Source organism: Diceros bicornis, chromosome 7 (assembly GCF_020826845.1).
Source record: "Diceros bicornis minor isolate mBicDic1 chromosome 7, mDicBic1.mat.cur, whole genome shotgun sequence".
Classification (NCBI taxonomy): Eukaryota; Metazoa; Chordata; class Mammalia; order Perissodactyla; family Rhinocerotidae; genus Diceros; species Diceros bicornis.
Genome location: NC_080746.1, coordinates 11981739 through 11992063, shown reverse-complemented (window position 1 = coordinate 11992063; position 10325 = coordinate 11981739). Strand labels below are relative to the sequence as shown.

General features: G+C 37.4%; 1 pseudogene; it reads right to left on the bottom strand.

Moving 5' to 3' along the window:
• Nucleotides 1-395: 395 nt before the first annotated feature.
• Nucleotides 396-1361, bottom strand: LOC131407841 (olfactory receptor 8B3-like; annotated as a pseudogene).
• Between the last annotated feature and the right edge of the window lie 8964 nt (nt 1362-10325).

Below are 10325 nucleotides of genomic sequence, written 5' to 3'. Positions count from 1 at the left end.
TGTCAGGAAGAGAATTCTTCTGTGTGTTATATACTTCTGCAACTAGATCCAAAAGCTCTAATTTTAACTTGGTGTACTTATCAAATGCACCATACTTATCCAGATTAGGATAGCTGTAGAGACAAAAAGAGTTTTAAAAAATAATGAAAAATATAAGTGCATATGTTCCTTTTTAGAAAAATGCTATTAGTTATGTAGTAAACTTGTACAAGGTGAAGGAGATAGACAAGTGAAAAAAGAGACAAGGTTAGCTATAAGGGAAATATAAGACAGTCATTTACACCACACATATCATGATCTGTAGAAGCAATATGGTTATGGGCAAATCTCACATTGAAAAACACCAATAAAATTAAACGAAAAATTGAATGTCTTTACGTTAGTGCTCCTTATAGTCAGAACGTGTTTCTCCTCTGAATTTTAATCAGGGATCCCCGCAGTGCAACTCTGATATCCTTGTTCCTCAAACTGTAGATCAAAGGATTGACCATGGGCCCCACATTCGTATAGAAAACAGAAGAAACTTTTTCCTGCTCCATAGATGCAGGAGAAGAATATTTAAGATACATGAAAGCTGCTGATCCAAAAAAAAAAGAAAGGACAATGATGTGGGAACTACAGGTACTGAAGGCTTTTGATCTTCCTTCGGTGGATTTGATATGAAGAATGCTAGTGATGATAAAGATGTAAGAAATTAGGATGGTAAAACTGGGTACCGTGATATTAATACCCACAACAATGAGAACTACTATCTCATTGACATAGGTGCTGGTGCAAGAGAGTCGGAGGAGTGGGAGGATGTCACACAAGTAATGGTTGATGATATTAATGTTGCAGAAGGTTAATCTAAGCATGCACCCTGTGTGGGCAATGGCTCCAGCAAATCCCATCAAATATGCAGCAAAAGTTAGCACAAAACAGACCTGATGGGACATGGTGACCTTATACATCAATGGATTACAAATGGCCACATAGCGATCATAAGCCATTGAGGTCAACATATAGCATTCAGAGATGACAAAAAAGAGAAAGAAGAAGAGCTGAGTCATGCACCCAACATAGGAGATGATATTCTTCTTTGATACAAAGTTCATCAGCATCTTGGGAGTGAAAACAGAAGAGTAACAGAGATCAATGAAGGATAGGTTGAAGAGGAAATAGTACATGGGGTTGTGGAGGTGAGAATTTAGACCAATGAGTGATCAAGCCAAGGTCGCCCACCATGGTGGCAATGTAGATCATTAGAAATAGGTAAAAGAGGGGTTTCTGGAGCTCTGGACGGTCTGTTAATCCAGCAAGAATAAATTCAGTCACTAATGAGTCATTTCTAGCCAGCATTCTCAACTTTGGAAATCTGTGAGAACAGAAGAAATTTTCATTAATAAAGGACACAGCTTTGTCCTTACCAGCTCTCATTGATGAGAAAGGGACTCAGACTGGTGGAAATTAAACAAGTCCTCCTTGGCTTCATAGGGTCTAAATGCATTACCACACACTCCTTAACATTAAATCAGTCTGTCTTTTGTCGCATGAGATGCATGTGACAAACAACTGCTCCTGTCTTTGTTAGAACATAGAGAGATGAAGTGGCTGAGGAACAAAGCTTTCTGTTGATGAGCTGCAGTAGTGGGGGTGTATCCTGCATCTCTCCCTCTCACTCCTCTGATCCTTCACTTCCTCGTTCCTAGTTATCTTTCCGTTATCCTACTAGAAACCTCAATTCCCCTGTGATGACCATCAAGAAAGAGAAGATTCCTCTAGGGCAGAGACCATACAGGTATTCTGGTTCCTAAAGGGAAGTCTCATAGTCTATAGGGTTTCCAGATGCCTTACTGTCAGGATCCATAAAGTCAGTAACTGATAAAAGATATTGAGGAGAGCCTCAGTGGCCTGAGTTTTATAATTAACCATACATTCCAATGTTTCTACACATTCTCCTCCTTTGTTCCATCCTAGCTGGACAGAGAATGAATCAAGGAAGGTGAAAGTGCTTTCCTTGGTTTTGTATTAGGGCATAAACAAGAAAAAATTAATTTAGGTGCTGATTAAATTATTTACGTTTGTGAACATGTATCAAGCTGTATACTTATTTTGACATGTAAACTTTTCTATATGTATAGTATATTTGAATAAAAATTTTTTAAGGAAATAAAGATCTCTTCTTCCTCTGATGTTGCCATTTTCTAGATGTCATTTGAAACTGTTATAGTTCTCTTGCTACTGGAGTGAGGATTAATTCAACACAGAGAATATATGCTGAGAATAATGCAGGCAGTAGAGTAAAAGCTCCATACTTTTGACTTTTTTGTTATTCAAAGTAAATATTTAACCTCATTTTTTTTTCTTTTTTTGGTGAGGAAGATTGGCCCTGAGCTAACGTCTGTGCCCATCTTCCTCTATTTTGTACGTGGGACACTTCCACAGCATGGCTTGATAAGTGGTGTACAGCTCCACACCCAGGATCCAAACCTACTAACCCAGGGCCGCCAAAGCGGAGCGTGCAAACCCAAGCACTATGCCACTGGGCTGGTCCCTATCCTCATTTTTTAAAAACAGAGAGAGTGAGAAAAAAATATAAACTTGATTAACTCACTGTCCTTCCATTGAGAGAATTCAGTGTCAGCCCTTTTGGCAAGTTTCACCCCCACTGTCCTGGAAGAACTCATAACTGAGTAGCTGTAGTCATAGAATGTTCTTCTCTTTTTATTGGCAAAAGAGTCACAGTATAGATCTCACAGTCTGAGTGTTCCAGGAGTCATTCTGAAATGTAGATCAAATTTGTAGTTATAAATTTACTAATATAGTGTGACGCAAAACCACAAACTTGACACCTGAGCTGTCACGTCAGAGAGCACATGGTATTTGCTTAAAGATTATAATTCTTTTATACTTGCTTAGAAATTCAATTATAGGTCTCCCCTAGGACCTTCCCATCATGATAAGCTCTGCAGAGAAGAAATTGGTGTCTGTGTTTACACCCTAATTATGAGAGTAAAAGTTAATTTCCCTTCAGGGACTGTACATTCCCCAGGGCATAGGAGAAAGGATCCTCTGCTGGCCCTTATAATGATACAAATAATTAATGCCGTTGAAAGTTTCACTGGTTATAGGTAACATATTAGTTTTAGTAAGAATTTAGACGTTTCAGTAAATTTTACTTATTACGCTCTTTTTTAATATTTTGTGTACCTTTAAAGAACATTGTTTATGCATGTTTTATAGACATATGACAAAAGGATATTTTTTAATTTGTTTCAGAGATCATTGTTTTAATAAAAAGTTACTTGATAAAATAACAATACATTATTCCATGAAAATTTACTTTAAGTTGTTCTGACTCAATATGCCTTTGCTTTTAACAGACTAAAATCAAACCTATAAAAAAAAATCACTGTTAATAGGTTTCCATGTCAAGAAAATATAACTTTAGAATTCCCATGTATGTACTAACTTCTATTTGTGCTTGTGAAAAGGTACTTAATTTTATTTTAAAATGAGTATAGATTCACAAGAATTACAAAAATAACACAGAGAGTCCCTGGAACTCCACCCAGCTTCCCACCATGGCAACATCTTCAACAACTGTAGTACAATAGAAAATCAGGAAATTGACATTGTACAATAATGTTAACTAGACTTCAGGACTACAGACGTTATTCAGATTTTAGCAGTTTTACGTTCATTGAGTGTTTGCATCTTGTGTGTGCACACATGTGTAGATCTATGCAATTTGATCACTTTTACAGATTGATGTAACCACTACCACCATCAGAATACAGAACCGTTCCACCACAATTTAGGAACTGCTTTATATTACCCCCTTATAGTCACACCCTTCCACTCCAACCTTCATCTCTGTCTTCTGGCAACCTCTAACCAGTTCTCTGCATCTGTGTTTGAGTCATTTGGAGGACAATAAATGAAGTCACACAATACCAAACCTCTGAGATTGGCTTTTGTCACTAAGCATGATGTGCTTGGGATTCATCTCAGTCGTTGTTCTCTCCTGTAACATTTATATTTAAGCTTTATGTGTATGGTTTTCATCCAATTAAAATTAATTTTTGTTTATGATGTGAGGTAGTGATCAATGGCCTGTTCCTTTTATTGTTGAGTTGTATTGCATTTTTTACAATTCAAGATTTTACAACCTTCTGCAGAAATTTAAATATTACCAGGTTCTTATTTTGATATGAAACTAAATCTGCTTTATTTACTGAAAATTTTTCAGGGGCAGGTGCTAGAAGATCACAGTTGAAACTGGTTCTTCTTGGAATTCTCTTTAGGCCAACCTGAATCAAGGCTCTCATACTTCCTCCTCTAAGAATAAAGCCTGGGACATCCATATTTTGAGTAGGTCTTATAATCAGTCAAAGACAAGGGGAACACAAAGTTTGTCCCACCATTACTCTTTGTGAAAGTGTACAACATCATCATTAGTCATAAGCAAAATAGTCAGGAAAAGGCCTTTGAATATAACAACATTTCTATTATGTACAATTTATTTTGTTATTTCATTCAATCACAGTCTACATGTGATAGAGTTTCAAAGTTGCAAACCCATACTCTTGTGGGAAAGAAATTAACCAACTAGAGTACAGTGTTTATATATAGCTATTTTTGTCTTTAGCCTTACAATGAGTCAAATAAGCAAATCTCATTGTCATAGAAAGAAGTTTCAAATATACAAAAGGGGGATCTAGAATGAACCCTGCGGTGCTAGATTAGAGTTGGAGATACCATGTTTATATTAAATATATACTAAGATACATAGATACAGAAATAATTATAGATAGACAGATAAATACATGATATATAGGTAGATGATAGGTAGAGAGATAGGTGATAGATGGATGGATAGATAGATAGATAGATAGATAGATAGATAGATAGATAGATAGATAGATAGATAGAGATATACACAAGAGTTTGAATACACACATCTATTTACTACCTCTCTCCATTGAGAGGGCCCAAAAACAGTGATACTCTAGTAACAATGAACACATCCAGCACCCAGATCTTGGTTTCTGAATAACATTCTCTGATAATAGGAACTAGGCTCCTTGGAGAAGTGATTCATTTTAGGGCTGGACCAGGGAAATCACAACATGATCTTGAAGCATCTTGTAGTATCAGAAAGTAAAGAATTTATTTTTTAAAAGAGAAGATCAGTCATGGTCAAAAAGTTCCAGGGTCTAACCTGAGAGCTCTTAAGGACCAAAGCTAGACCAATTTGAGGAACAAAATAAATAACAATATTATTGTATTACAACTCAAAGAATAAAGTAAATATCCATGAGTCCGTATTGTTATAAGAATAGGGGAGAGAAAGGACGAATGTTCCTCGAGAAGAGTTTCAAAAGGACATATCTAGATAATCCCCCTTCAGGAAGTATACCTTAATTTCACTCCTCTGGGCTTTGTGACTTGATTCCAAAGAATTCAGTGTGGAAAGGGAAAAAGAGTAAATTTACATTGGAGAAAGCTTACATACATCAACTTAACAAGGCGGTCAGGGGGCTGGCCCGGTGGCGTAGAGGTTAAGTGCTCACACTCTGCTTTGGCGGCCGGGGTCTGGCAGATTCAGATCCCGGGCGCTTACCCATGCACCACTTGTCAAACCATGCTGTGGTGGCGTCTGATATAAAGTAGAGGAAGATGAGCACAGATGTTAGCCCAGGGCCAATCTTCCTTGGCAAAAAGGGGAGAATTGGCATGGATGTTAGCTCAGGGCTGATCTTCCTCACACACACACACACAAAAAACAGGGTGATCAGGGTTACCACCACCAGTGGTAAGTCATGTGGATATCATGTAGACCTTGCTATGATACATACTTCACTCTACATTATTCTTCACAAAACCTATAACCCAGTCTAACAATGAGAAACCACCATACAAACCCAAATAACAGCACTATACAACATATCTCTTCAAAATTGTTGTAGTCATCAATAAAAGGGTAAAAACCGAGAAATTGTTACAGATCGGAGAAGACTAAAGAGACATACCAACTAAAAGTGCTGTGGCTTCCTAAATTGGATCCAGAAATAGAAAAATTACATTAGTGGAAAAACTGGTGAAATCCAAATAAAGTCAGTGTTTTCATTAACAGTGTTGTTACCAATGTTAATTTCTTAGTCTTTGGAAATCTATCATGGATGTGTAAGATGTTTACACTGGGGGAATTTGGGTGAAGGGGGTATACAGGAGTACTCTGCACTCTCTGCAACTTTTCTATAAATCTAAAATCATTTTAAAATTAAAAGTTTATATAAAAAATCACAGATACCTCATCCCACAAAAAGATATAATATATGATCTTATATAAATAGACCTATCTATAGATTTGAAAACACAAGTTCTTCCTTTCTATAAATATGAAAGCATATTTGTACACACATTTGTCTTTTGAGGGAATGAACAGGAGTCCCACTTCATACTTAGGGGTTGTGTCATCCTGGTGGAATGCAATATCCAACCTCCCACTACAGAAGCCACAAGGGAGAGAGACTGTCCCTACATTCCTTGGCAGACAGAAGACAGGCACATTGACCCCAACTCAGCCAATCTCATACTCCCACCTGAGATTAACATCTGGAGCAAATTATGCAAAAATAATGGGACAGTTAGGAACCACTTATGTAGCTGTGGCTGTGTCCAGGGGCTATTTCAGTGGTAAGAATAGGTTGGGGACCTGACAGCTTCAGAGTACATTGCAGTCAGACCGTTCCTCTGAAATACATCCTGCTTTTGGCCCCTGGAGTTTGTTTAGTTCTACTTGTCGATGAAAATAATCCATAATCAATCTATAAATCAAAATTGGAGTCAGTTTATTAAGGAGCCAGGTTTGAAGACTGTACCCTGGGGCCTTCCTTCCCTAAGGAAGGAAGGGCACCAAAGAAGTGGGGTGTACAGAGTCGTTATATACCGTCTTGGAACAAAAAGCATACATCACATATGATAGGAATGTCCCCTTTACAGTAATCATGAGATTGCTTTGCTGGCACAGCAGGTGAGTGGTCACAGGTGAACGCAGCAGGTCAGTAAGCAATCCTTAGTTTTTAGGAAGAGATGCTTATCCTTAAGGGAATGCCAATATGGGGGAAGATACATCCTTATCTTTAAGGGCATCATTCTTGTCTTTGGGGAATCATAAATGTTTAAAGCAAATGTACAATGTATGCTCAACAGGTCACGTTAGGCCTTTTTGAAAAAACAAGGTCAGGCCAAATTAGTTTTCAACCAAATGGCTTCTTCATATACTCCAACATATCCTATTGCTTTTCACTTATTTATCATGCCTATTCTCCAACTCTGGTTTTACAACCTTAGACCAAGTCTCTGAATTCCCCATATTCTTTCTATTAACTCCTCTTCTATATAAAGGATCTAGAGTCACTTTCTATTGCTTGCCAACATAAACCCTGATACAATATTTTTCCCCATATACATAAGCCAAAGCATTGTCTAAATGACAAAACACATGTTTGTAAAATGGGTTAAATTCTAAGTTAGAAATATGCATAAAAACAGCAATTTTAGGGGCTGGCCCCATGGACTAGTGGTTTAAGTTCCACATGTTCCACTTCGGTGGCCCAGTTTCACACATTCGGATCCCGGGCGCAGACCTACATCACTTGTCGACTATGCTGTAGCAGCGACCCACATACAAAATAGAGGAAGACTGGTAGAGATGTTATCTCAGGGTGAATCTTTGTCAGCCAAAAATAAAATAAAATTGTAATTTTAATATATAGAAATAATTTTTACTTCAAAATTTTTAATTTTATTAACTTAAAAAACACTGTTTAATTTTTAATCATTTTAGTTTGATGTGAATTGTGATTTTAATTTAAAAAATTGATACTTTGTGCCAAGTTGATCAAAAGAATATAAAGTCAACCTATAAAATAAGCCTGTTGATTTACAGCACTGAGCAAGGCATTTTGCTGACTCAAACTGCCATCAGGTAGTCCCGGGGACTTGGATATCACATCCAGACTAGGAGGCATGTATAACGCCTGTAACTCACATTTTGCCTAGATAAACCAACATACACCAAAAAAAAACGTGTGTTAAAATGATAAATCAAGGATATACATGGCTTCTTACTTGGCTGGACAGTGCCAATCATTAATGGGAGTTTGCCTCTCTTCCCACTTTTTGTTCTGCTTTGTTCTGCTCCATTTTAATCTCAGATGGTCTCTTCCCATATAGTGAAACTAGGACTACCAGAATCCCTAGGTTTAATCTTGCTGATTCAGTAATTCCAAGGAGGAAAAAAAAGGTGGTTAAAAATAATTTTGGCAGAGCCAAAATTATTTTTGGCAGGGCCAGCCCGGTGGAGTAGCGGTTAAGTGCGTGCCCTCCACTGTGGCGGCCCGGGGTTCAGATCCGGTGCGCACACTGATGCACCCTTGTCAAGCCATGCTGTGGTGGCGTCCCACATAAAGTGGAGGAAGATGGGCACGGATGTTATCCCAGAGCCAGTCTTCCTCAGCAAAAAGAGGAGGATTGGCAGATGTTAGCTCAGGGCTGATCTTCCTCACAAAAAAAGAAAATAATAATAATAATTTTGGCAAAAAAGATGATAGTCAAAAAACTATTTCTGACTAATCACTGTCATCAGGGTTTGGCCTTTGCTAATTGCACAGGATTATGTCTTGTGAGGTGGTGACGTCAATGCATCTAAATCAAATAAAATGTGTTCCCTGTATCAGACAAATTCCAGTCAAAAAAAAAAAATCACGTGCTATGTACTTTCCCATGGAGGATATTTAAAAAAGAATTGGATATAAAGATATTGCAACGAGGAAAGAGCAAAAAGATGAAGCAGAGAAAACGTAAAGACTAACAAGGAACGGAAAATTGCTACCACTCTCTGGATTGGTGGAACAAAGAGAAAGAGGAAGGAGAACCAGATTCTAGAACCTCAGAGGAGAAGCTCTATATGTTTGGTCCTTGGATTAATGAGGATTTCAAGGTGCCCCACCACTGGTACTTGAACCTCTGAAGTAATGGATCCATCTAGCAGGTGCAGGGTCCCACATGGAGCGAGACCAAGAAGAAGGCCTGACATTTGCTTGAACCACTCAAGGGGCACAGCCCAGGTAATGAAGTGAGAGACAATAGTATAGCTAGTAAGAGAAAGTTGTCCACCTACTTAGTATACATCTTACGAGTGTAGCACGTAAGACACACTTACTTATTGGTCTTTTGTCCACATTCCTTTGGGATTATTCTTTCAAATCATTTCTCATTTGTAAATGATCTTTTATCACTGAGATATTTGTTAATTATTAAGTTGTTATATATTCTGGATACAATACCTATATCAGATATATATCGCAAATATTCTCGTCTCTGATTTGCCTATGAATATTTTTTGATAAATAGATGTCTCATTTAAATGAAGTTAATTTTATTTTTTTTCTTTTAGGTTTAGTGCCTTGTAGAATACGTCTAAGAAATCTATGTCTAACTAACGTACGTTTTTATGTTCTCTTCTAGAACATTTATATTTAAGCATTATGTGTATTGTTTTTATACAATTACAATTAATTTTTGTGTATGGTGTGAGGTAGAGATCAAAGTTCATTATTTTCTCATGAATAGTTAGTATTTCTAGCCTCAATTACTCTGAAGAATTTCTTTTACTTATGGATTTATTTAGTTGCTTGGTCAAAGATCAATTGACTCTGTAGTGAGGATCTCTTTCTGAATATTCTATCTTGTCTCCTGGATTTTTTTGTCTATCTTTATAACAAAACCAATCTGCCATGATTATCAGAACCTAAAACTAAGTTTTAAAATCAGTTAGTGTAAATCCTCTGTGTCATTTAGAGTTCCCAAGAAACAAATGCTAATAAATGTTAGATTTGCAAGATATTTATTGTGGCAAATGCCTTTGAAAGATAAAATGGGAGGGAATGAGAGTCAGTGATATATGCTTCAGACCAGGTTGGAAATATGACACCTAGGAAAGGAGAGAGACAAGGAAGGATTAGGTAGGAAAATCTCAGATCACAGCGCAATTCAAAAAAGTCTCAGTTGCGATGATAGAAAGTCCCTAAGCAAAGATTGCCTATCAGAAGAAATCGATGTCACACAAATTGCCCAGCTCCTGTATGACCACCATGCTAACTATTGGCTGGGGATGTCTCACAGTAAGCATGGACTCTGTCTGAACACTATGATGGATTCAAAGCAGTGTCAGCTGTGGACTTGCAGCCAGTGATGCTCCCCACAATTGACTATCTTGAAGGGAAGTTAACAGACCCTCTCTATAGGTGACACATTCCACTCCCCAAAAGATTATA